The sequence below is a fragment of the Sus scrofa genome, chromosome 1, assembly GCF_000003025.6.
Source record: "Sus scrofa isolate TJ Tabasco breed Duroc chromosome 1, Sscrofa11.1, whole genome shotgun sequence".
Taxonomy (NCBI): domain Eukaryota; kingdom Metazoa; phylum Chordata; class Mammalia; order Artiodactyla; family Suidae; genus Sus; species Sus scrofa.
The window spans coordinates 117,864,746-117,892,402 of NC_010443.5; the positions used below are offsets into that span (position 1 = coordinate 117,864,746).

At 37.0% G+C, this 27,657-nt stretch overlaps 1 long non-coding RNA gene across 1 annotated transcript in view; it reads right to left on the reverse strand.

Annotated features, from left to right (window-relative positions):
- The window catches only part of LOC110261071, a 67,843-nt gene that overhangs the window by 25,476 nt on the left and 14,710 nt on the right, over window positions 1-27,657 (reverse strand). The window contains exon 2 of the long non-coding RNA XR_002344830.1: window positions 23,396-23,474. This is a non-coding gene — a long non-coding RNA (uncharacterized LOC110261071). The remainder of the gene's footprint in view (window positions 1-23,395; window positions 23,475-27,657) is intronic.

Genomic DNA, 27,657 nt, shown 5'->3' on the forward strand with positions numbered 1-27,657 from the left:
GCATGTCTAGCTTAGAATTTAGCTTTCAGGGGCAGAGCAAGATGGCAGAGGAGTAAGGGGTCACACACACCTTCTCCCACAAACACATCAAAAAAACACATCTACATGTACAAATACTCGCACAGAACATCTACTGAATGATGGCAGAAAAACTTAAACCTCCAAAAAGGACAAGAAACTCTTGACATAACTGGGTAGAACAAAAGAAAAAAGAGAAAGAAAAGGAATCAGGACAGGACTAGCATTCCCGAGAGGGAGCCGTGAAGGTGAAAAGGAACCCACCTCCTGGGAAGCCACCTAACTGATGAAAGATTGGCTGAGTCGGAGGGACCTCAAAGTCCCAGAGAAAATGTAGCAGCTGGACTGAGAATAGCAAAGCAGAGTGAGAGCCACACAGATCATCTGAACCACCAGCCTGGACACCACAGCCTGAGACACTCAGGTAGGGGCTGGGTGCTGAGACTCAAGCTCCAGAGGTCAGTCCCGGGGAGAGAACTGGGAATGGCATGAGGGGCTAAGGAGCAGTGCACCATGGGGTAAGGAGGGGAACGCCACAGCAGAGGGAACCTGGGAGAAGGCAGGAGAGGCAAGGCACTATTGTTGGGGAGGGGAGAGGAGAAGGGGCGGGCCACCAAAAGAAACTGCCTGCACTGGAGGTGCACACGCACATGCCCTCAGGCTTAGAGGGTGGGGCAGCTCTGCAGAGTGGCGAGAAGCCTCTTGTTCATTTAAGGGAGATTAGGTGCTTCTTGGGCAGGTTACCCGTGGCCAGGCACCTACTGTGTGGGCTAAGGGCATAAGGAGGCTAAGTGTGATATGGTGCCTCTTCCACGATCTACAGGTGGCAGGGACAGACTGCAGCAGTTGTCTCAGAGGCCAGAGGAAGGTGTGGCTTACCACCACTGGGGGCCTGTGAATGGGCTCCACCAGCAACCCCAGTCACCTCAGGGGTTGCCAAAAAAAGAGGGCATTGCAACCATACGCTGTTGCTCTCACTCCCCTGGAAACATACCCATCCTGCAGCTGCCACTGCCAAACGCTCTGGGTGACCCCCAGACACTTGGTCACTGTCCCTTCCCAAGACCCTACAATTAGGACCAACTGGTACAGCACCTCCTGCATGGGCTAAGTAGGACAGGATGCTTCTTGCGTGGTCTGCAGGTGGTAGGAGCAAACTGCCACGGTTATCCCTGATTCCAGAGGTGGGCATGGCCCACTGCTATTGGAGATATCTGAACAAAAATCACTTGCAGCCCCATTCACCTAAAGGGCACCACAGAGGAGGGTATTGTGACCCAACACCACCTGTTGGTGCTCTTGCACCCCCGGGAACACACCCGCCCTGCTGTTGCCACTGCCAAACATTCTGGGCAGTACCCACACGCCTGATCTCTGTCACTTCCCAGCATCCTGCAACTAGGAGCACCCTTTACAACACCTCATATGTGTGCTAAATGAGACAGGTTTCTTCATGCATGGTCTACAGGTGGCGGGGGCAAACCACCACATTTGTCACTGACTCTAGAGATGGTCATGCCCCTCTCCCACTAGGGGTCCCTGAACAGGTACCACTTGCGGTTCCAATCACCTCAGAGAAGGGCACTGCAATCAAACACAAGCTGTTGTTGCTCTCACTCCCCTAGGAACTCATGCACCCTGCTGTTTCGACTGCCAAATGCTCTGGTCACTTTGAAGATCTGCCTAGAGCTTACTAGCACTTCCCAGGGCCCTGCAACTATGAGTAGTCTGTGTCACCTTCCTGCAGGTCCTTGCCACTGTTGAGAGCCCAATGACCAGGCACTGAATGCTGGCCCTACCCATTGCCTCCTTCTCCCTGAAAACACACTCAGCATCCTGGGGATAACAGCCTGCTCATACTGAAGAAAGAGACAGCAAATATTCAAACTCCCACACCAAAAATAAATAGTAACCCCTCCAAAAATACAAAGCAGTACTCGTGCATAGAAGTAGCTTTACAAGACTACAGCTTGCCTTTCCCAAACTCACAGAAAAAGAAAAACACAAGCAAGATGTAGAAGCTCAGAAACCATTCCCAGTTAAAGGAACAGGAGAATTCACCTAAAGCAGACACCAATGAAACAGACCTGTGCAGCCTGACAAACATTGAGTTCAAAAGGGAGGTACTGAAAATACTGAAGGAATTAAGAGGTGATATTAACAGTAATGCAGATTCTTTTAGAAAGGAACTAGAAAATATAAGGAAGAGCCAAGAAAAATTAGAAAATCCAGTGGCAGAGGTACAAACTGAGCTAAAGGCAATAATGAGCAGAATGAATAATGCAGAGGAATGAATTAGTGATGTGGAAGATAGAATAATAGAAATAACCCAATCAGGACAGCAGACAGAAAACCAAATGAAAAAAACATGAAAGCAATATAAGAGACCTATGAGATAATATAAAGCAGGCCAATCTACGCATAATAGGAATTCCAGAAGGAAAAGAAGAAGAAAAGGGATTGAAAATATATTTGAAGAAATTATGGCTGAAAACTTTTCAAATCTAAAGCACACTGATATCAAGATACAGGAAGCACAGAGGGCCCCAAACAAGTTGAACCCAAACAGGCCTACACCAAGACATATTATAATAAAAATGGCAAAAGTTAAAGAGAGGATCCTAAAGGCAGCAAGAGAAAAGCAAAGCATTAATTATAAGGAACCCCCCCCCATAAGGCTATCAGCTGATTTCTCTACAGAAACACTACAGGCCAGAAGGGAATGGCAAGATATACTTAAAGTGCTGAAAGGAAAAAATTTGCAACCTGGAATACTCTATCCAGCAAGAATATCATGTAAATTAGAAGGGGAAATAAAGAATTTATCCAAAAACAAAAGCTAAAAGAGTACAGCAATACTAAACCCATTCTAAAAGAAATACTGAAAGGGCTTCTCTAAATTAAAAAAGAGAGAGAGAGAGAGAGAAAAGAGAAAAAGAAGAATTATGATGGAGGAAACCACAATTAGAAAGCAGTCACTTAAATAAGCCAGCATATGTATCTAAACATGAAGGTGTTAAAAAAAAAGACATCAAAATCATACAATGTACGGAAGGAAAGTCAGAAAATATAGACTCTTTGTGTGTGTGTGTGTGTGTTTCTGATTTTGAATATTTCAAATATTTACTCATTAAATATAATCTTTATTTATTTTAACCAAGAACACTTTTATCACTTTTTTTTTTTTGGTCTTTTTTGCCATTTCTTGGGCTGCTCCTGCGGCATATGCAGGCTCCCAAGCTAGGGGTCAAATCAGAACTATAGCTTCTGGCCTATGCCAGAGCCACAGCAACGTGGGATCCAAGCCGCATCTGCAACCTACACCATAGCTCACGGCAACGCCAGATCCTTAACCCACTCACTGAGCAAGACCAGGGATCGAACCCACAACCTCATGCTTCCAAGTCGGATTCGTTAACCACTGTGCTATGACAGGAACTCTCTAGACTCTTTTTTTATTTTAATGATGTGTCTGAGCCTATACGACTATCAGGCAAAAGCAAGCAGATATAGGAAGGGCTTAACATGCTTAAAAAACAGGGCAACCACAAATCAAAACCAAATATTACATCCACAAAAACTGAAAAGAAAAGTACTCAAGCATAAATAAATGGAAACCATCCAACCCAAAAAAAGAAAAGATGAAAAGATAAACATAGAATCAACTGGAAAACAAGGTTTAAAATGGCAATAAATAAATATCTATCAATAATCACCTTAAATGTCAATGGACTGAATGCTCCAATCCAAAGACACAGAGTGGCAGATTGGATAAAAAATCAAAAACCTTCAATCTGGAGTTCCCATCATGGCACAGTGGTTAACGAATCCTACTAGGAACCATGAGGTTGCGGGTTCGGTCCCTGCCCATGCTCAGTGGGTTAACGATCCGGCGTTGCCGTGAACTGTGGTGTAGGTTGCAGACGCGGCTCAGGATCCCGCATTGCTGTGGCTCTGGCATAGGCTGGTGGCTACAGCTCCGATTCGACCCCTAGCCTGGGAACCTCCATATGCCACGGGAGCAGCCCAAGAAATAGCAAAAAGACAAAAAAAAAAAAAAATTCAATCTACTGTCTACAAGAAACTCACCTTAAAGCAAAGGACACATAGAGATTGAAAGTGAGGGGATGGGAAAAGATATTTCATGCCAATGGACAAGACAGGAAAGCAGGAGTTGTGATACTCATATCAGACAAACTAGACTTTAAAACGAAGGCCATAAAGAAAGACAAAGAAGGACACTATTTAATGGTTAAAGGAGACATTCAAGAAGAAGATATTACAATTGTCAATATATATATGCCTCTAATATAGGAACACTCAGATACATACAACAAATACTAACAGACATAAAAGGAGAAATTGATGGGAATACAATCATACCAGGAAACATTAACACCCCACTCACATCAATGGACAGATCCTCTAGACCGAAAACCAATAAAGTAACAGAGATCCTAAAGGTCACAACAGAAAAGTTAGACTTAATTGATATCTTCAGGACACTACATCCAAAAAAATCAGAATATATATTCTTCTCAAGTGCACATGGAACATTCTCAAGACTTGATCACATCCTGAGGCACAAAGCTAAACTCAACAAATTTAAGAGTATAGAAATTATTTGAAGTATCTTCTCTGACCAAAATGGTATGAAACTAGAAATCAACCACAGGAAAAGAAATGAGGAAAAAACTTACTACATGGAGACTAAACAACATGCTACTAAAAAATCAATGGGTCAATGTGGAAATCAAGAAGGAAATTAAAAAATACCTTGAGACAAACAATAATGAAGACACAACCACTCAAAATCTATGAGATGCCACAAAAGCAGTGCTCAGAGGGAAATTCATAGCAATACAGGCCTTCCTCAAAAAAGAAGAAAAAAATCTCATATTGACAACTTAACCCAACAGCTAAATGAATTAGAAAAAGAAGAACAAACAAAACCTAAATTCGGCAGAAGGAAGGAAATTATAAAGATAAAAGCAGAAATCAATTAAATAGAGATTCAAACAAACTAAGGAAACAGATCAGTAAAACCAAGAGCTGGTTCTTTGAAAAGGCAAACAACATAGACAAACCTCTGGCTAGACTCACCAAGAAGAGGAGAGAAAAAAAACCCAATAAACAAAATCAGAAATGAAAAAGCAGAAGTTACAACAGACAATACAGAAATACAAAAAAACCATGAGAGAATACTATGAACAACTGTATGTCAACAAATTTGACAACCTAGAAGAAATGGTCCACTTTATAGAGATTTACAGCCTGCCAAAACTGAATCAAGAAGAAATAGATCAACTGACCAGACCAATCACTAGAAATGAAATTGAATATGTCATAAAAAACACTCCCTACAAATAAAAGTCCAGGACCAGATGGCTTCACAGGCGAATTCTACCAAACATACAAAGAGGAACTTAAACCCATCCTCCTTAAACTTTTTCAAAAGGTTGAAGAAGAAACAACACTCCCAAAGACATTCTACGGTGCCACCATCACCTTAATTCCAAAGCCAGACAATGATACCACCAAAAAAGAAAACTATCGGCCAATATCATTGATGAATATAGATGCAAAAATTCTCAACAAAACCTTAGCCATCCGAATCCAACAACATAGCAAAAAGATCATTCACCATGACCAGGTAGGGTTCATCCCAGGTTCACAAGGATGGTTCAACATACGCAAATCAATCAACGTCATACACCACATTAACAAAGGAAAAGTCAAAAACCATATCATCATCTCAATAGACGCAGAAAAAGTATTTGACAAAGTCCAACATCCATCCATGATCAAAACTCGTATCAAAGTGGGGATAGAGGGAAAATTCCTGAACATAATCAAAGCCATGTATGACAAACCCACAGCAAATATAATACTCAATGGGGAAAAACTGAAAGCCTTCCCACTAAAATCTGGAACAAGACAGGGATGCCCACTCTCACCACTGCTATTCAACATAGTATTGGAAGTCCTAGCCACAGCAATTGGACAAACACAAGAAATAAAAGGCATCCAAATAGGAAGAGAAGAGATAAAACTGTCACCATATGCAGACGACATGATACTCTACACAGAAAAACCCTAAGGACTCAACCCCAAAACTACTTGAACTGATCAACAAATTCAGCAAAGTAGCAGGATATAAGATTAACATTCAGGAATCAGTCACATTTCTGTATACCAACAATGAAATATTAGAAAAGGAATACAAAAATATAATACCTTTTAAAATTGCACCTCACAAAATCAAATACCTCGGAATACACCTGACCAAGGAGGTAAGGGACTTGTATGCTGAGAACTATAAAACTTTAATCAAAGAAATCAAAGAAGATGTAAAGAAATGGAAAGATATTCCATGTTCATGGATTGGAAAAATTAATATTGTAAAAACGGCCATACTACCCAAAGCAATCTCCAGATTTAATGCAATCCCTATCAAATGACCCATGACATTTTTCACAGAACAACAAAAAACAATCCAAAAATTTATATGGAATAACAAAAGACCCAGGATTGCGAAAGCAATTCTGAGGAACAAAAACCAAGCAGGAGGCATAACTCTCCCAGACTTCAGGCAATGCTACAAAGCCACAGTCATCAAGACAGTGTGCTTCTGGTACCAAAACAGACAGACAGACCAATGGAACAGAATAGAGAACCCAGAAATAAATCCTGACACCTATGGCCAATTAATCTTTGACAAAGGAGGCAGGAACATAAAGTGGGAAAAAGACAGTCTTTTCAGCAAGTATTGCTGGGAAACCTGGACAGCTGCATGCAAATCAATGAAACTAGAACACACCCTCACACCATGCACAAAAATAAACTCAAAATGGCTTAAAGACTTAAATATAAGGCAAGCCACCATCAAACTCCTGGAAGAGAACATAGTCAAAACATTCTCTGATATCAAACTTGCAAATGTTTTCTTAGGTCAGTCCCCCAAAGCAACAGAAATAAAAGCAAAAATAAACTAATGGGACCTAATTAAACTGACAAGCTTTTGCACAGCAAAGGAAACCAAACAGAAAACAAAAAGACAACTTACAGAATGGGAGAAAATAGTTTCAAATGATGCAACTGACAAGGGCTTAATCTCCAGAATATACAAGCAATTTATACAACTCTACATCAAAAAAGCCAACAATCCAATGGAAAAAGACCCGAATAGACATCTTTCCAAGGAAGATATACATATGGCCAACAAACTCATGAAAAAAATGCTCAATATCACTGATTATTAGAGAAGTGCAAATCAAAACTACCACGAGATACTACCTCACACCAATCAGAATGGCCATCATTAATAAGTCCACAAATATCAAGCGCTGGATGGGGTTTGGAGGAAAGGGAACCCTCCTGCACTGTTGGTGGGAATGTAAGCTGGTACAACCACTATGGAGATCAGAATGGAGATATCTTAGAGACCTATACATAGAACTACCATATGACCCAGCAATCCCACTCTTGGGCATATATCCAGACAAAACTTTCCTTAAAAAAAGACACATGCATCCTCACGTTCATTGCAGCACTATTCACAACAGCCAAGTCATGGAAACCACCCAAATGTCCATCAACAGACGATTGGATTAGGAAGAGTGGTGTATATATACAATGGAATACTACTCAGCCATAAAAAATAATGAAATAATGCCATGTGCAGCAATATGGATGGAACTAGAGACTCTCATCTTGAGTGAAGTCAGTCAGAATGAGAAAGACAAATACCACATGATATCACTTTTATCTGGAATCTAGTATAAGACCCAAATGAACCTTTCCACAGAAAAGAAAATCATGGACTTGGAGAATAGACTTGTGGTTGGCAAGTGGGAGGAAGAGGGAGTGGGGTGGTTGGGGAGCTTGAGGTTAATAGATACAAACTATTTTGCCTTTGGAATGGATTAGCAATGAGATCCTGCTGTGTAGCACTGGGCATTATGTCTAGTCACTTATGATTGAGTATGATAATGTGCAAAAATAGAATGTGTACATGCTGTACAGTAGAAAAAAAATTGTATTGGGGAAATAACTATTACAAAGAAGAAGAAGAATTTAACTTTGAATCCCTCCAGATCTTATGGGTCATTTTCAGCTCTTTAGGATTTGCAAAAGCAAAATCAACAATCCTAACTCCCTGTTGTTTAAAACAGAAGGAGATCTATGATTCTTTGTGGACAGGGCTCTCTCCCAAGCAAGAAGATTATGTACATTATGAAGACTAAAGTCTAAAGACCCTGTTGGAGATGACTGCACAGGGTACTCTGACCCCTGCCAACACAGTTTACACAAGCCCAGCGTTCTGCCTGCAGATCTAAGAAAGATGGCTCAGGGGCTGATTTTCAGATGGATACTTGTACCTAATTTATTTGTTTAACTTAGTCCTTTTGTAATAAAGAACCATAAAACCATATGACACCCCCAAACCTGTCTCATTTGGAAACCACAGAATCACAGAATGTACTCTGGTGCATTCTTTGTCTATCACTTCATGCACATAATACAATTGCTTTTCCAATGACTAATGAGGTGGGGGGGCATTGAAACGTCCCCCACCCCACTCTGCCTGCCTGCCAATCCAGGCAGGTAGTCAATGAGAATTTGCAGGTATCAGAGAACAGCATCTTGGTCATCTTCTATTTGTAGACAGATTAATGTGATCAAGGTTTGTAATTTAATTTGGAACAAAGAGGGAAAGAGTGCACCTTCACAAAAGTAGTGTAAGGGTTATTATTTTACAGGAAAGAGGATACACATCATGTTAATGGACAGGAAGGAAATCAGTCTTCACAGGGGCAAGGTATGTTTATTCTTAGATACTTCAGGAAAAAACCACCAGCCACAGGACCAGAGCTCTCCCCTCACCTCATCCCACTCCTCTAATATTCAGACCCATCTGCAGAGTTTTATCTAGTTTTTACCAGAAGAGAGATCCACTGACTTTCAGTGAATGCCTTAAGGCTTTAGGGTTAGTAAAGAGCTAGTTGTAAAGTGATCTTCATTAACTTGGAGAGAAGTGGGGGCAGAGAGGGCAGGGTGTGAACACCTCTGAGCATATGAGAAGGGCATAGGTAATGGGAGCAATTTCATCAAAATTGAACATTATTCATGTTTTATCCAATATAAAAATTTTACCTTCTTTTGAAGTTTTAGTTTTCAGACCAGAGCATGTTTTCCTGTGCTTATTTTTCATTGCTAATTTGCATTTTTCTTTGGTATCCTTTATATCCAGTCAGCCTGATGTTAATTAATAATAATGAGAGTGGACATTATTGCGGACATCTTTGTCTTTTTCCTAAATTTATTGGAAATTCCTCTATCATTTCTCCATGAATATGATTCTACTGTTAGTTGCTGATAAAAAAAAAACGTTTAAATTAAGCATGTTTCTTTTAATTTCCAAGTTACTAAAAGATGTTCCCCAGAAATGGATTTTGAACTTCATCAAATGGCTTTTCCAGCATCGATCATATACTTTCTCTCCTTAATTACTGGTGCAGAGAATTACTATAACAGATTTCCAAATGTTGAACCATTTTGCATTTGTGAAATAATGGCATAGTGTTATTTTCACATTCTTCTAGATTATATTAAATGGCTGTTTTTTAACATTTTTGCTTCTATGTTTATTTATGAAATAAGCCTGCAAATTTCTTTTTCAGTGGAACCAGTGACATATCACATTCAGAGCATGAATTGTTGTTTTGTATATCTTTTTATTACTCAATGAATTTTATTACATTTATAGTTGTACAAGCATCATCACAACCCAATTTTATAGCATCTCCATTCCAATCCTCCAGAGCATCCCCCCACCCCCCAACCTATCTCATTTGGAAACCATAAGTTTTTCAAAGTCTGTGGGTCAGTATCCATTTTGCAAAGAAGTTCACTGTGTCTTTTAGATTCCCCATGTAAGTGATAGCATTTGATGTTGGTGTCTGTCTGGCTGACTTCATTTAATGTAATAATTTCTATGTCCATGCATGTTGCTGTAAATGCCATTATTTCTTTCCTTTTCATGGCTGGGTAATATTCCATTGTGTATATGTACCACCTCTTCTTTATCTACTCTTCTGTCGATGGTCATCTAGGTAGTTTCCATGTCTTGGCTATTGTATATAGTGCTGCAATGAACACTGGAGTACATGTGTCTTTTCAAGTCATGGTTTTCTCTGGATACATGCCCAGGAGTGGGATGGCCGGATCAAATGGTAATTCTATTTTTAGTTTTCTGAAGAATCTCCATATTGTTTTCCACAGAGGTTGCACCAATTTACATTCCCACTAAGGGTGTAATAGGGTTCCTTTTTCTCCACACCCTTTCCAGCACTTATTGTTTGTAGACTTTTTGATGATGGCCATTCTGGCCAGTGAACAGTGGTACCTCATAGTGGTTTTGATTTGCATTTCTCTAAGAATGAGTGTTGTTAAACATCTTTTCATCTGCTTTTTGGCCATTTGTATGTTTTCTTTGGAGAACTGTCTGTTTAGATTGTCTGCCCATTCTTTGATGGGGTTCTTTGTTTTTTTGCTATTGAGCTGCAGAAGGTGTTTATAAATTTTGGAGATTAATCCCTCATCAGTCACTTCATTTGCAAATATTTTCTCCCATTCTGTGGGTTTTGTTTGTTTGTTTGTTTGTTTGTTTGTTTAGGGTTTCCTTTGCTGTGCGGACCCATTTGTTTATTTTTGTTTTTATTGTCATTACTCTAGGAGGTGGATCTGAAAGAATAAAATACTTAGGAATAAACCTAACTAAAGAGACAAAAGACCTATACTCTGAAAACTATAAGACGCTGATAAAAGAAATCAAAGATGACACAAACAGATGGAAAGATATACCATGCTCTTGGACTGGAAGAGTCAATGTTCTCAAAATGATCAGACTACCCAGGGCAATCTACAGATTCAATGCAATCCCTATCAAATTACCAAAGACATTTTTCATAGAACTAGAACAAAATATTTTAAAGTTTGTTTGGAAGCACAAAAGACCCAGAATAGCCAAAGATATTCTGAAAAAGAAAAATGGAGCTGGAGGAATCAGACTCCCCGACTTCAGACTATACTACAAAGCTACAGTCATCAAAACCATATATACTGGCACAAAGACAGCAATACAGATCAGTGGAACAGGATAGAATGCCCAGAATTAAGCACATATACCTACAGTCAACTAATCTATGACAAAGGAGGCAAGAATATACAATGGAGAAAAGACAGCCCTTTCAATAATTGGTGCTGATAAAACTGGACAGCCACATGTAAAAGAATGAAATTAGAACACTCCCTAACACCATACACAAAAATAAACTCAAAATGGACTAAATACCTAAATATAAGACCAGATACTATAAAAATCTTAGAGGAAAACATAGGCTAAACACTCTCTGACATAAACCACAGCAACATCTTCTCAGATCCACCTCCTAGAGTAATTCTATTTTGTCTGTCTTCCATTAATGCTTTCAATAGCTTAAATATCTCAATGTTTTGTGCTTTGAAGTTTAGGTTGGATTTACTGTCCAAACATTTGGATTTTGTGCCTGAGTCAGTGGTGAGGTGGAAGAGAGAGCTCTTTGATTATCTTTATAGATTCTATATATTCTTGAATCCAAATTGCTATTTTAAGGAAAGTTATTCATATATTTTATATTTTTAAATTTTCTGGTATAACAGTATAGTTAGTAATCTTTTGAAATGGTTATTCATTTGAGTAAATACTTCCTTGTAACTAAGGTTCCATATATTTATTGTCTACACAGTCTTTTCAAAGAAATAGCTCTGACAACAGTATTTTTATTTCCATTTCACTGATTTCTGCTCTTATCTTCATTAATCTCTTAATTTTTCCTTCAGTATTGTAATTTACCTGCCTTCTGAGATGGAATCTATAGCTGTTATGTTTCCAAATTGAAATTTTTTCTTTTCAAAAAAATTATACATTTTTGGTATAATATGTTCTGTCTTCCCTGCCATATGTTAATACTTCCCTACCATTTATTAATAAATATTAACTTATAACTGTGGTATAATAACATAATTTCAGAGTACTAAATAATAACCGTTGAAATTTTTTTTGTACTATCCTTGTCTACCACATAGTTTTACTTGCTTTTTAACCTAAGTTTTTAGAAGAGTTTCTTCTTAAAAATGATTTCTTTGTGGTTATTTTACTGTCTTCCTTTGCTTTTTTGTTTTTGTTCTTACCATCTTTTAGTCATTGAGTTTTTTGCCCTATTATTTTGTAGGTTCAGGATTTATAATTTGGGGAATTTGTTGACATTTTTCTTTTGCCTAATATGTAAACAACTTCAGTGTGAGTGTATGAATGTTTCAAAGTAAACTAACTTTTAAATGGAGCCAATTTTTACCAAATTTCTACATTTAAAATTCAAAACAAAGTAAGCAGATAAATAGAAGTATACTGTTAGATATACATATTTTCAAAGCTATATTAAGAAAAAATGTAAGGTGAGATTCAAAATAGATTTTAATGAATCATTAAATTATGGAATTCAGTGGTTATCAAAACCTGAGCCTTATCATTCTTCCACCTTCTAACCCAAGTCCTATTATGGGCTAAATCATGCCCCTTCATCCCAAAATTCATAAATTGAAATACCAATCCCCAGTACTTCAAAATGCAACTCTATTTGAAGATAAGATCTTTAATGAGGTGATTAAATTGAGTTCAATGGGGGGGGTCCTAATTCAATAGGACCAGTATCCTTATTAGAAGAGGAAGAGATACCAGGGGGCTCTGCACAGAAAAACAATGTGAAGGTGGTCATCTGCAAGGCAAGAGGAGAGACATCAAGAGAAACTACACCTGCTGAAGCCTTGATCTTCAACTTCCAGCCACAAAACTGGTAGAAAATAGTGTGTGTTATTTAAGCCACCCAGTCTGTGATATTTTATGATGGCAACCCTAGCAATCTAGCACAATCATCCACGGACTGCAGTTCCTACCACACCTTTATAACTGAAGCCAAGTGTATTTGCTACTCATCAGTCACACTCCACCACTGCTTTACTTAGGGTAAAGACCTACTTCTCAATACTTGTGTCTTTATTACATTCAGAAAAACAAAGGATGGTCCAAGTTCAGACACATTACTCGCTATGTAACTTGTCTGTTCCCAGTAGACATGAACTTATTCTTTTAATTTACTCATCTTTTTCTCTCTGGTTGGAGTTTTCCACACACTCATCTGAACAAACAGATCACTAGCTGGCCCAAGGCTAAATTCAGGTCTCCTGATTCTTGGTTTAATGCTCTTTCTGACTCACAACACTACTCATTTCATGGACTCAACAATTTGTCTAGAGAATTTACTTTTCTCTTAATCACAACAGAGAGAATTGCATGGTAGTTAAACAATTGCCCTTCAAGCTTTTGTAAAAATGACCATTTCTGAAGCTTATCATAAAGCATGATACTTCTCCATCTAAAAGAAATCGGGATTATTTCATAAAAAATAATGTAATCTAGAAAGAAGATACTCCTCGGGGATACCTATACTTAAAATTCTGCTGGTCAATTCTCTATTGGTGAAAAAAAAAAAGAATTTCTTAGCTCTGAAACATTTAAAGACCTAGTCAAGGCAGACAGAATAATGAAAGTTGAAAACTGAAATTCACTTGCTACAGGAACTGCTTGAAGCCAGCATTACCTTTAATATTACTTTGACCGAAAGCCATTATATAATTATGCAATAAGTCTTCTTACTATAAATCCATGGTACTCATATTAAATAACTTTCCTTTAAAGGGATTGAAATGAGAACAGGACTGAGAAGGACTGAACCAGGGAGAAAGCATTTGTTAATTTTTTCTCTTTAAAATAACTTTCATTATTTGTTTCCTCTTCCAGGTTCATTAAAGATAATGTAAATAAGTAAAAAGAAAGAAAATACCCACCTATAACCTCAGCATTTCCAGTAATAACCCATTTTGCTAATTCGATGTACATATTCCCAGTCGGTTTCATATAGATATGTAATTTTTAATTGAAATTCTGTTTGAATTTGTGTTTTAGGTTGGATTTCCCTAGAAGACCTTCAGACAAGAATTTGAGTGGTAGTATCTCATTTGAGTGATGATGTCAGAAAACCCAGGAAGAAGAGTAGAAAAGTGAGGCAGAAAAATGAAAGGAGCCAATGAAGTGGATGTTACCCAGGAAGTCACCTCTGTGGGCAACTGGAGCTAATCCCAAGGAGGAACTCTGACTCCTAAAGTCAGTGTAGAACATGGGCCTCAAAGTTATCTCAATAACGGGTGAATGACCTGGGATGTTTATACATGAGCTCCATCGGTTACTGGGCCAGTGCTCATCCAGGGGCGTAATTCTTCAGCATTTACAGCCTACTAAGCACATGGATAAATAAAACTCAGGCAAAGAAAAGTAGATGCTGAAAACTGGAAATACAGCAAGCATACAGAAAAATAGTGAGGGTGAAGGTAAACAGCTGTGGTACACATAATATCTACCATTTTTGGAATGTTGTTTGGTAACCTGCTTTATTCACTTATATTACTTTGAATCTTTTCCATGGTATTAAATGGTCTGACAGTGAGAGACAAACGTCATATGATATCACTTATATGTGGAATATAAAAAAGGATACAAATTAACTTATTTGCAGAATAGAAAGTTTTCAAAAAACTTTCGATTACCAAAAAAAAACTTACGATTACCAAAGGGGACAGGTGGGGAGGGAAGGGATGGCCTGGAGGTTTGGGATTTGCATATGTACACTGAGGTATATGGAATGATTAGCCATCCGGGACCTGCTGCATAGCACAGAGAACTCCATCCAACATTCTGTGATAATCTATGTGGGAAAAGAATCTGAAAGAGAATGGATGTGTGTACATGTATAACTGAATTACTTTGTTACAGAACAGAAATTATCACAACCTTGTAAATCAACCATATTTCAATAAAACTTAAAAAAAAATAAATGGTCTGAGCATGAAAATAATTGTCACTCCCTTTTGGTTGCCTTCTAGTCTATTGAATGACTACATCTATCTCCAGTTGTTGGTATTCAGTGTTTCTACTTTTTTCCTTATAATATACAAACCATAATAAACATTCTTATATTGAAATGTTTTGTACAATTATAGAAATATCATTATTATAAATGGCCAGAATTTTAATTACTGTATCAAAGGATATACAAAGTTGTATGGCTTTTGATTTGCATTGCAAATCTGCTCTTTTGCAAAATTGCACTGATATACACAATTAGTAATGTGTGTTATTTCTATTTTTTCCCACCCAATTTTGAGCCAAAGGGACAGGATTGTCCCAAAGAACCATGCGAGTGATGCTGTCACTCCTGTGGGTTTGAAGGGCAGAGCATCAAACCACAGAGAGTTATTCTGGAGACTTAAAATCTAATGGAGTTTGCCTTGCTAGGTTTAGGACTTGCTGGGCCCTTTCACTGTTTTCTTCTAATCTCTCCCTTTTCAACTAAGAATATTTATCCTATTCCTGTCCACCATTGTATTTTGGATACACATAACTTGTCTGGTTTCCCATGTTCATAGTTTGAAAAGAATTTTGCCTCAGGATGAATTGTATATTGAATCTCATGCATATCTAATTTAGATGATATTCAGATGAGACTTTGGACTTGACTTAAGAGTTGATGCTAGGACAAATGAAAAGTTTGGGGGCTATTACACTGGAAGAACTCATATTGTTAAAATGGAAATACTAACCAAAGCAGTCTACAGATTTAATGCAATCCCTGTCAAATCACCCATGATCTTTTTTCACAGAACTAGAATAACCCAAACATTTATATAGAACCATAAAAGTCCCAGAATTGCCAAAGCAATCCTGAAGGAAAAAAACCAAAAAACAAAAAAGCAAAAACAAACAAAGACAAAAAGCAGGAGGCATACCTCTCTCAGATTTTAGGCAATACTATAAAGTTACAGTAATCAAAATAGTGTGGTTTTGGTACAAAAACAGACATATGGATCAACAGAACAGAACAGACAGCCCAGAAATAAACCCACACACATACCTATGGTCAATTAATCTTCAAAAAAGGAAGCAAGTATATAAAAGGGGAAAAATATAACCTCTTCAGCAAGTGGTTGGGAAAGTTGGACAGCTGCATGTAAATCAATGAAGTTAGAACACACCCTCACACTACCCACAAAAATAAACTCAAAATGACTCAAAAGACTTAAACATAAGACTTGACACCATAAGAGCACATAAGCAAAACATTCTCTGACATAAATCATTCCAATGTTTTCCTAGGTCAGTCTTCCAAGGCAATAGAAATAAAATAAATAAATAAATGGGGGGTCTAATGAAACTTACAAGCTTTTGCATAGCAAAGCAAACTATAAACAAAAAAGAAAAGACAACTTACAAAATGGGAGAAAATATTTGCAAATGATGTGACCAGGAAGGACTTAATCTCCAAAAATACACAAACAACTCCTACAATTCCACAACAAAAAACCCAAACAACCCAATTGAAAAATAGTGATATGACCTAAACAAACATTTTCCAAAGAATATATTCTGTAGCCACATGAAAAGATGTTCAACATCACTAATTATTAGAGAATTGCAAATCAAAACTACAATGAGGGGAGTTCCCACCATGGCACAGCAGACATGAATCTGATTAGGAACCATGAGGTTGCGGGTTTGATCCCTGGCCTCACTCAGTGGATTAAGGATCTGGCGCTGCTGTGAGCTGTGGTGCAGGTTGCAGACACAGCTTGGATCTGGCATTGCTGTGGTTGTGGCATAGGCTGGCAGCTGTAGCTCCAATTCAACCCCTAGCCTGGGAATCTCCATATACCATGGGGGGGTGCGGCCCAAACAAAACAAAACAAAACAAAACAAAACTTCACACCTCACACCAGAATGGCTATCATCAAAAAGTCTACAAATTATAAATACTGGAGAGGGTGTGGAGAAAAGGGAACCCTCCTATGCTGCTGATGGGAATTTAAGTTAGTGCAACCACTATGGAAAGCAGTATGGAAGTTCCTCAGAAAACTAAAAATAGAATTATCATATCATCTAGCAATCCCACTCCTGGGCATGTACTCAGACAAAACAATGATTCAAAGGGATACTTACCCCACAATGTTCAATGAAACATTATTCGTAATACCCAAGCCTTGGAAACAACCTAAATGTCCATAAACTGATGAACAGATTAAGAAGATGTGGTACATATATAGAAGGGCATACTACTCAGCCATAAAAAAGAATTAAATTTTGCCATTTGCAGCAACATGGATGAAACTAGGGATTACCATACTAAGTGAAGTCAGAAAGAAAAAGACAAATACGATATCACTTACATATGGAATCTAAAATATGGCACAAGTGAACTTACCTACAAAATAGAAACAAACTTATAGACATAGAGAACAGAATTGTGGTTGCCAAGGGGGAGAGGGGAGGGAAAGAGATAGACCAGAAGTTTGGGGTTAGCAGACGAAAACTTTAATATTTAGAATGGACAAAAAATGAACTCCTAATCTATAACACAGGGAACTGTATCCAATTCCCAGGAAAAAAACATAACAACAAGGAATACAAAAAAAAAAAAATACAAATACAAAACTAAATCACTTTGTTGTACAGCAGAGATTAGCATAACATTGTTAATGAACTATACTTTAATGAAAAAAAGAAAAGAATGAAAAATTGGGGGCTGTTGGAATGGAATGAATGTATTCTGCATGAGAGAACAAGAACTTGGGTGGTGGGCAGGTGTGGATGCCCTAAAATGAATTTTGCCTCCTCTCACCCAAATTTATATATTCAAACTCTAAGCCCCACTTTGATAATAACTGGAGATGGGGCCTTTGAGAGATAATTAAGTATAGATGAGGTCATGAAGGTGGACCCTTCATGATAGGATTATTCCCCTTATCAAAAGAGTGCTCTCTTACTCCCCTCCTCTCCCTCCCTCTCTCTCTTCTCTCCTCTCTCTCTCTGCCATGTGAAGACACAGCAAGAAAGTAGACATCTGCAATCTATAAAGAGATCTCTCACCAGAACCCAACTCTTCTGGACTTCCCAGCCTCCAGAACTGTGAAAAATAAATTTCTGTTCTTCAAGCCACCTAATTGATGGTATTTTTTCATAGCAGTCTGGGCAGACTAATACATCTGGTTTAATTCCAAGTTTGAGATTTGATGCCTCCTAACCATATACCTGCTGGTGTAGATAAACCAAATGAGAACTAAGTTGGAAGGACAAGACAGCTGCACTGGCGAGAATATGGGGAGTCAGTGTGGGTGAATCTTGACAAATGCAATGCAGGAGATCACAGACTCTTTCCATAGACTACTCTGAGGTGTGATTCCCTTTTATAATCCTCAAGGAAAGTGCCAAATGCCAAGTAAACATGCCCAGTAAGCAAAACTGGGTCTGTCTCCAGGTCACTGTGTTTAATGTCTTTCTCTGCCTCTCTTCTCCTTTTTCCCCTGTCTTACCAAGAGTATGTTTGCATCTCTTTAGGCAGCAACATTTCATTGCCTCAGGCTCTGCTTTCTAGAGAACCCAAAATAAAAGTACATTTTTCATAAGATGTTTTATTTTAATTATAATAGAAAAAATGTCCAATAATAAAAGTATAGGAAACAAAAATAATGTATGCAAAAATTATTGAACCAGATCATTTTATGTTTGAGATGGCTATTTGGATACCATTACCTTTTAGACTATAAGCAATAAAGTCTCCAATTATATCCTTGTATAAAAGCATGGCCTGAAAAATAAAATATACTTAATTGGATTCATGACTTTTAGACAACTATACCCAAATAATATGAATTAATGAAAAAGGGTAAACTTGATGGGAGGTCTCAAATACAGAGTCCTTGAACAGATTTATTTTAATGTTTATCACTGACACAGGTCTATTTTTAAAACTAAGCTGAATGTATAAATAATAGGAAATGGAGAAAAATATATAATGTTATAAATAATAAAATTAAAACTCGAAATGATATAATGCTATAATGTGACACATTTTCATCTTATTGTGAATGCAAAAATGTACTGACAAGGTAAATTTTAATAAAGATAAATCTGAAGCCTCAAATTTTGGTTCAGAAATTCAAATGTACAAGAAAGAATCTGTTTCAGCAGCAAAGATTAAATCTAGGGATTTTAGTTAATCACAAAAATTCATGCGAACACCTTCAAGAGTTGAATGTGGTCTTATACTCTATTAATAGGAATACATTGTCCAGATGACCCAAAAGAAATATCCTACCAATTCTCTGCTTTGTCAGACTTTTTTTTTCCCCAGGAGTACTATATCTAGTTTTGGGAGTCAATGAGAATCAGAATGCTGTCAAAATAGTTGACATATTTAGGAAAATTAAGTCCGAAAGATTAAAGATCTGAAAAATGTCACATGAAAAGCAAATGGTTGAGGGACTAGGAGTAATTAACTTAGAGAAGCAAAGACTCCTGGAAGATTAAACAGCTATCTTCAAATCATCAAAGAGCTATTATTAGAAAAAGCTAGAGACTTATAGACATCAGGTCATTCTAAGAGAGAAATTTCCAATGATGATACACATTCCTCTGTGGCGCGGACTTCCCTGGCCAGAGTATCCAAAGAGAGGTTGGATGGCCATTTAATTCAGATGTTATCACTGAGCACTGTAAGTTGAATAGTGGAACAATGGCCTCTAAAGTTCCCTTTAACTCTAAGCTACCTGCTGGAGGACCTTCAAAATACACTTCTTTAATTTTGAAATTTTGTGAATCATTACGTGAGGCTTACCTCAGTAACTTAACCCCACACATCTTCAAAACTTAACTAGAAAAGTATATTATACAATAGAACAAAACATACTCTTTCTTAAAATGTCATGGAGAACAAGGAAGCATTAATATTTAGGAAGAGAATACGAACAGTGCTGATATAACTAGCAGAACCAAAAGTTGACTCAGGTGGGGAAAAACACATCTGAATTTTTAATTAAAGTTGAGGCTATAATAGCTAAGGTAGAGATTTCAAGGAGCAAGAGGGTAGCACAGGGATTTTTTTTCACCCTGAAGAACAGAGAATGACAAAGCCAAGGGCATGTGCATAACCCCAAACTTTTATATAAAACCTAGGTCACCAAATTCAGGAGTGGAATCAAAAGGATTATGCAACAGAAAGATATCACAAACAGGTATCAGAAATGAGGTATGAAGCCAAGACTCTGGCCAGGGAGATAAAAACAGGGACTGGGTAACAGCCGAGAACTGTATTCTCTGGATATACCCATTTAGATGATGTTTTCTGAACACAAGATTCAAAGTTCAAAGCATGACAAATGAGCAGTTCCCGTCGTGGCACAGCGGAAACCTACCTGACTAGGAACCATGAGGTTGCAGGTTTGATCCCTGGCCTTGCTCAGTGGGTTGGGGACCCGGTGTTGCCGTCAACCGTGGAGGTCACAGATGCATGTCGGATCTGGCATTGCTGTGGCTCTGGTGTAGGCCGGCATCAACAGCTCCGATTAGACCCCTAGCCTGGGAACCTCCATATGCCAAGGTTGCAGCCCTGAAAAGACAAAAGACAAAAAAAAAACCAAAACAAACAAAAAACATGACAAATGAAAAATAAATATGAGAAAGATAATTTCTTTTATAAACTGTTCCTCTCAAAGACTTCTCCAGTATGAGATATAACCTTCCCTTTTTCTTTTTCTTTGGGGGGGGGAGGATTATATATGCTGTCTTTTATAAAATACTGATAATTGCAAATTTTGTTTCATTTTGTTTAATGCTCTCACTGTCAATAGGAAAGATCAACAAACCTGGGCCAACTTCTTCATTTGCTTCCTTCTTAGTTTCACCAGTCTGTGAAATTTAAAAATCTGGAAATCACTGGCTCAGAACATCTATTTGTGTTTGGAATTTGATTTCGTGAGGCAGACAGGGTGATATGATAACTTTGGACTAAAAACAATCAACTCATCTGGCACATGCAACCAATAAATGTACAAATTATTTCCTAAATGGCACACAACTTTATTAATTTTTAAATATTCAACTTTTTACAATAACATCAAAATATTATAAAGACTATATAGGGTTCTTTTTCATCTTATTTTCTTTTATAGTGTTCTTCAATGGCTTTGATGAATGCATGGTAACTAGCTTTATTGTTCTGTGAGTAGTACATGTTCATTTATAGCATTCAAGTGAGGAAAAAAATTAAACTTAATACTTTTCAGTATTTAAATTTAGCAAACTTAAAATGTTAAACATCATTACTCAGATATATTTCTAAATGCATATAAGAACTTCTTAATATTTCAATCTCAAATAAACTCTATCCATAGCATAAAATTGTAGTTTGAATCATGCAACTATGATTGAGTCCTGCTGGGCACTTATTCCAACCAATGTATCAATTCTTTTGAAATACATCATGAATATGAATTCTATGCATATTTAAACTTATAAAATTTAAGAGGCAGTGTGTTAGCCATTAGGCTACAGATCAGCATTATTTTTCTGAGCCTGTTTCCAAATCTCATTATAAGGGAAAAAATGAGACAATGTTCAATATACAACTGTGAGTTATTCTCATCATTAATAATTATAAATTTTCATGTCATGTCACAATACTAAAATAAAACCAAGTATAATTTAATAATATTCCTAGGCAAATAAAAAATGCATACCAAAGTCTTACAGTGTTTTACATTAGCTTTAGTTCATGGTGCATAAATATGCTATAAAATAGAGCTCCAACTGACAGAATACTAGATAATATATTGCCCACGCTTATGTCTATCTAACCACCAATATTACAGATGTACATACCAAAAGATTATGTACATCTTTTAAATAAAAAATTAAAATATGACATAGAACATTCATGTGAGCATAAAAATACCATTTCTGCAAGAGCTAAATTAGAAGCCCCAAGATAATGTGTCATTTTCTTATACTAACATGTTCCAAATTAAGAAAGCAGCATGTTAAGTATAAATCTTAATTTATGAACTGCCTTTGGGAGTGCAATAAATTCTAGGTGACTAAGTTGTTTTAAAAATAACTCTGCATTTAATATTTTAAGCAATATTGAAGAAAATCTTCACACCAGCTCACCACTGTACTTTCTGCCTGATAATGCAAGTGTCACCCCCAAAAACTAGTTTATATATATTTATATTAAATCATTTCATTTTTTCACATCATTTTCCTCCTAATCCTCTGCCAAAATATGAGGAAGAAATAGAATCTTTTATCTGCATAACTCTCCCCCAGCAGACTGCCTTTGCCAGCAGCAGTAGATTAATAATAGATGCTCAGTGACTCTGAGAGTCTCACTGGTGCAAGGCAGTACAGAGCCTGGGGTTAACAGAGAGGTCATTTAGGGTCATTCTGCTCAATAGACCTACAATAGTATTTTGCTAGATCTCTCTTCTATGAAACTTAAAAAGTTTAACACCTTCTCTCACATTTTTGAAAATTCCCAGGTGTTTGTGTTTGCAAATCTGACTTCAAGCTTCTCCCCCCAGTGTTAACTCAGTTTAGAGGAGCCCTTCCATCTCATACATGTTATATTTTGTTTGTCTGGTGCCAATACAAATGTGGAAATCAATAGTTTTCCTTAACTTCTAAAAAATTCATTCACTCCTTTATTTTTGTGTCTATCAAATTCTACTAATGATATTAGAACTATTTACATCACAGAAACACATAAAAATTATTATTAGGCAGTACCTTTTCTCAAATACCTTCTCCTTCCTTAAATTTTCTTGTTTTTTCCTTCCTTCTCCTTCTTCTCATTACTAATTCTCAAATTTAGCAAATGGATAACCTGGGATCTAGCCTCCCACCCTGCTACATTTCCTCCATTTTAGCTTCCTCTTTTATTCTTCTATGCTAGTTCTCTGTCCTCTTGGCCCCTCAAGGGAGTAAAATAGAAACAGCTCTTTCTTTTTTTTTTTTTTCTTCCCCAGGCTAGGGGTCAAATTGGAGCTGCAGCTGCTAGCCTACATCACAGCCACAGCAAACGCTGGACTCCAGCCAGGTCTGTGACCTACACCACAGCTCAAAGCAATGCCGGATCCTTAACCCACTGAGTGAGGCCAGGGATCGAACCCCATCCTCATGGACACTAGTTGGGTTCATAACCCACTGAGCCACGATGGGAACTCCCAGAAATAGCTCATTTTTAATGTAAACTAGTTCAAATTCCTCTTAACACTGCCTATTTCAGTGACTATAAAAGTAACATCAAAGTATGTCATTTAGAATTCAAAGGTGTTTCTTAGTTTAAAGGTTCCCATGTAAAATTCAAGATTACGTGGAATAATAAAAACTTACGTTGTCATGATTAAAATATCCCGATAAATGACCTTGATGGGGAATAAATTCTTTGTAGATGACTCCAGGCAAATAGTTCCTAGCAAAACACACATACATCTCAGAGTTAAAGGCATAAGCCAAGTCATTGCATAAAGGCAAAAATCAAGGTTTGTGAGCCTTGGATGTGTTTGTATGTATGTTCATCTGAATCAGGTATTCTTACCTTTCCTTTATGTGCTTGTAGGACAAATCAGTTCCTAATACTGTTCTTTATAAAGTTCCAATGAGTTCTTTAATAATTTACTCAGACATATAAATACCCTTTTCTCTATTTCACCATTAGTTACCAAAAGCAAAGAAACAAAAGACAAAACCAGGTAGTTCATTACCACTTTCAGTCATGAAGCAATACAAGAAATTGCCATAAACACATAGAAAACTAGAAAATTATAGGAAAAAAACAACCTATTTTCAGATATTGGCCTGCAGATAATGCAGGGCTATGATACCAGAGAGAAATAAATGAGGTAAAGCTTATAATGTCCATACTTTCTACCTTTTTTCTACCTGCAATTTCCAGACAGCAGAACAAAAATGAATGACCCAAAAAGAATTTAGAGAAAGAGTTCAGATTTTAGGACGGCTAAAATTTCCAAGGCAGAGTACCTGAGAGAAAAATTGCTATGCATAGAAAAAGTACTATAAATTTATTTAAGGGTAAACATAACTCTGTGGCTGAATAGCAATTGGTGCTTATGTATGTTGAAATCCCATGGGGCCGAACTAGGGAAAACTTCTAGAGAAAGAACAATTGCAGAAAACTGTAAATGATAAATTCCCAGAGCTCACATAGGGTCTGGACTTATTCAAGTTCCCAGCAGAGAGAATAAACAGCCCCAGAGAACACTGTGTATTAATTAGAAACTACAAAAGGCCAGACATTGGAAGTGGGGCTAAAGTAAAGGCTATTTTATGCTCACACCACAGGGACTTTAATACAAGCTTCAAAATGATCAAACTGATACATGAGATAAACTTGTTATCTGCCAAAACAAATTCCAGCACTCTTGACAGGAAAACAATAAAATCTAGGATTCTGTAACATTAAATTTTAAATATCTGTAGGTCTTAAAAGTTTACATAGGAAGATAAAAAATCCTAACTATGTATGGTGTCAGATGCTAACCAGATTTATTGTAGTGATTGTTTTATAATATATATAACAATTAAATCATTATATTGCAAACATGAAACTAATACATGTATGTCAGTTATAAATAAACAATCCAGCATCCAACCAAAAATAAGTAGACACATGAAGGAGCAAAATTTCATACGATGAAATGCTAACCCCCAAGGTTATGGGGTTAGGACATGGGGCCTTTGAGGTGTGATTAGGTCTTGAATGGAATTAGTGCCCTTATAAATGGGATTCCAGAGAGATTCCTTGTTCTTCAGCCAAGTGAGGGCACAATGAAAAGACTGCCATCTATGAGCCAGAAAGCTAGCCATCATCAGATCCTGAATCACCCAACACTTTGATTTTGGACACCCCAGGCCCGAGAACTGTGAGAAATAAATTTCTATTTTCCATAAGGCACAGAATCAGTGGTATTTTGTTACAACAGCCCAAACACACAATTCTCAGGAATTCATTAGTTATGTGTTCTAAACCTCATCACAAAGCAAAGATCCAATAAAATCATTTCAGTATAAAGATTATGCCCAATAAAGGAAAGATGCTTACAAATCAATGTTCAGTTGGATCTACTCCTTTAAATATGCTTTATTAACAATACCTAAAAGATATGAGGACATTATGGGAAATAAAAATATTACTATCAGAATGTCAGCTTCTCGTGAACTGAATCGCATACTATTTACTGTCAGCTATATTAAGCACAAATATATACAGCACAATATTAATAAATAGTTACAACTACTATATTAAGCTTTCACCTCAGACAAGTGCTTGGCATATAATAGGCATTCGATAATCTTGTGAATGACTAAAACATTAAGTGCATGATGAAATAATACACTCTGGTATTAAAAACCAACTCCATCTTGGTTGAAGGCTTTAGGCGAGAGGGTTGTCCCTAACTTCTAGCTCTGCTCCATAGTCCCTTCTTTTATGATTCTAGTTGTGTAGTTTTGTACTTTTTACCTATTTTTCTGTTTCAGTTTTCCATTGCTCTAAACTGAACATTTTGCCACCAATTTTTATACAATCAGTTTAGACATCTTCCTCTGAGATTGCTTAAACTTCAGTCTATATATCAGTCTTGCTGCTTCATCACCAGATGCACCTGTATCATCCAAATCAGAAGGATCTTGAGAAAGTCAAATACTAATGTGGTGACAAACATTCTCTTCTTGGCTAAACTCTAATAAAGATTTCTATCAACTCAAAGCAATGTTCCTAAGTTAGTGAGTCTATCTCCGTTAAAATGTCTGCCTCATAAAGATCAATGCTAACAAAAGAATTTGCTAATCATTCCAGTCAAAACCTCATTCTGAGCTTATCTCCTTTTTCTCAGAGAATTTACTTTAGAAAATTCATAATTGTAAAACTTTTCTCTATCCCTTTCAGATATATCTTCTACAACCAAGGAATGACTCTCTCAAGAACATGGGAGACACCCCTTTAAAATGTAATCATAGAGACAGTTCCTTTGTCCTCCAATTTTTGTGCAAAGGTAATAGCTTCCATAGGTAAGAGATAGCAACTAAGGCTGGCCTAACCACATTGATCAACATCCTTGTATATTCCTTTTGCATACCGCAGCATTTAAAAGATGTCCCTTTTGTTTCAGCAAAGACGAACTCAGTTTACACTGAAGTCTCTTCCCTAAAGCAGTAGCCTTAATAAAATCTGTCTTGCCTGCCACCTTTAACAAACATTCAGCTCTGCTTCTCTTTTATCGTGGCCAAATGTCCTTGTCTCATGTATAACCTTGCCTCCTACTTCACTCAGAAAATTTATATTAACAGTGGTAATCATCTCCAGCTTTCTGATTCCCAGTCAACATAATTGTGCACAGAGACATACTTTTGCCTTCTTTCTTCTAACTCTAGAAATGGCATCTTTCCAGTTCAAGGGCAAAACAGTTACACTCTGGCATTTGCTTATTTTTCTCTTAGCTGGGGGCTAACTTTATCAAGTCCCCATTTTATGCATTACATTTCCTTTAAAGTGGCTTATGCTTTTTCTTTGCATATCAATATTCAAGGGGTTTTCCATTCTGAAAATATTTTAAACTCTCCCTGATCATATGTTCTACCCCTATTTTCATCAGATTTCTTTTCTTCTCTTATCCATGATTCTTCAATGAGTTATCTCTACTTTTCAATTCCAATTTTTTAAAAAATCTTCCAACTTCTCATTTCACTGAAATAAAGCCTCTCAACAAATCTCATGGAAGTGCTCTCACTAGTCACTCACAGACTCCTAAATTCTGATCTCAAGGAAAAATCTGAAATGCTGATTTCAGACCCCATTGTATTGGGCCTCTGTGTTGCACTCAAATATGCAGAACTTTAATACATTCATTAAGTATTTCATTTATTCCCTTGACTCTGTGAAGCCATCCACTTTGGCTTCATTTCCTTCTCCTTCATGGACTCTTCTTTCTCTAAATACATGTAATATATTGTGATGAGGCTTCTAATGTTGGTCCAATTCTCATCCATGGATCTCTCTGTGAACAGTATCACTAGTCTCCTTGTTGTGTTACTTACTGTAAAATAAATAAATACAAGCAAAGAAGCAAAAAAAAATGAAAAAGAGACAATCGACCCTTAAAGGTCAATTATATTTATCAAATAACTGACGCCAATATATTGCTCATACAATTATTAAAATGGCAACACAAAATTCAACTGAGAAACATTTAAAGAGCACATAACATCAAAGTCAGAGATGGCTGATCTTTGACCATTCTAGTTATGAGCAAAATTCTAGTTGTTTAGCAAGTTTTAATTTAAAATATATATGAATATATTGATGATTATTCAGGTTTTTTTCAGTTTCAAAAACCTAACTGAAGAGCAATATAGTGGCTCACATAATTTTTTAAAAGTTAAGGGATGTTGTTGTGTTTGAGTTGTTGAAGTATGCCACATCTTTTTCTCAGCTCAGTTTATCTGTGCTTTGACTTCATTTTCAGGCTAAATATCCCCAACTGGTAATCAACTTGGGCTTATATCTTACCAGCTAAGCACCCATACCTGAAAGAGAGTATACATCTCTCAATATATTCAACATAAGTCTCAAGAAG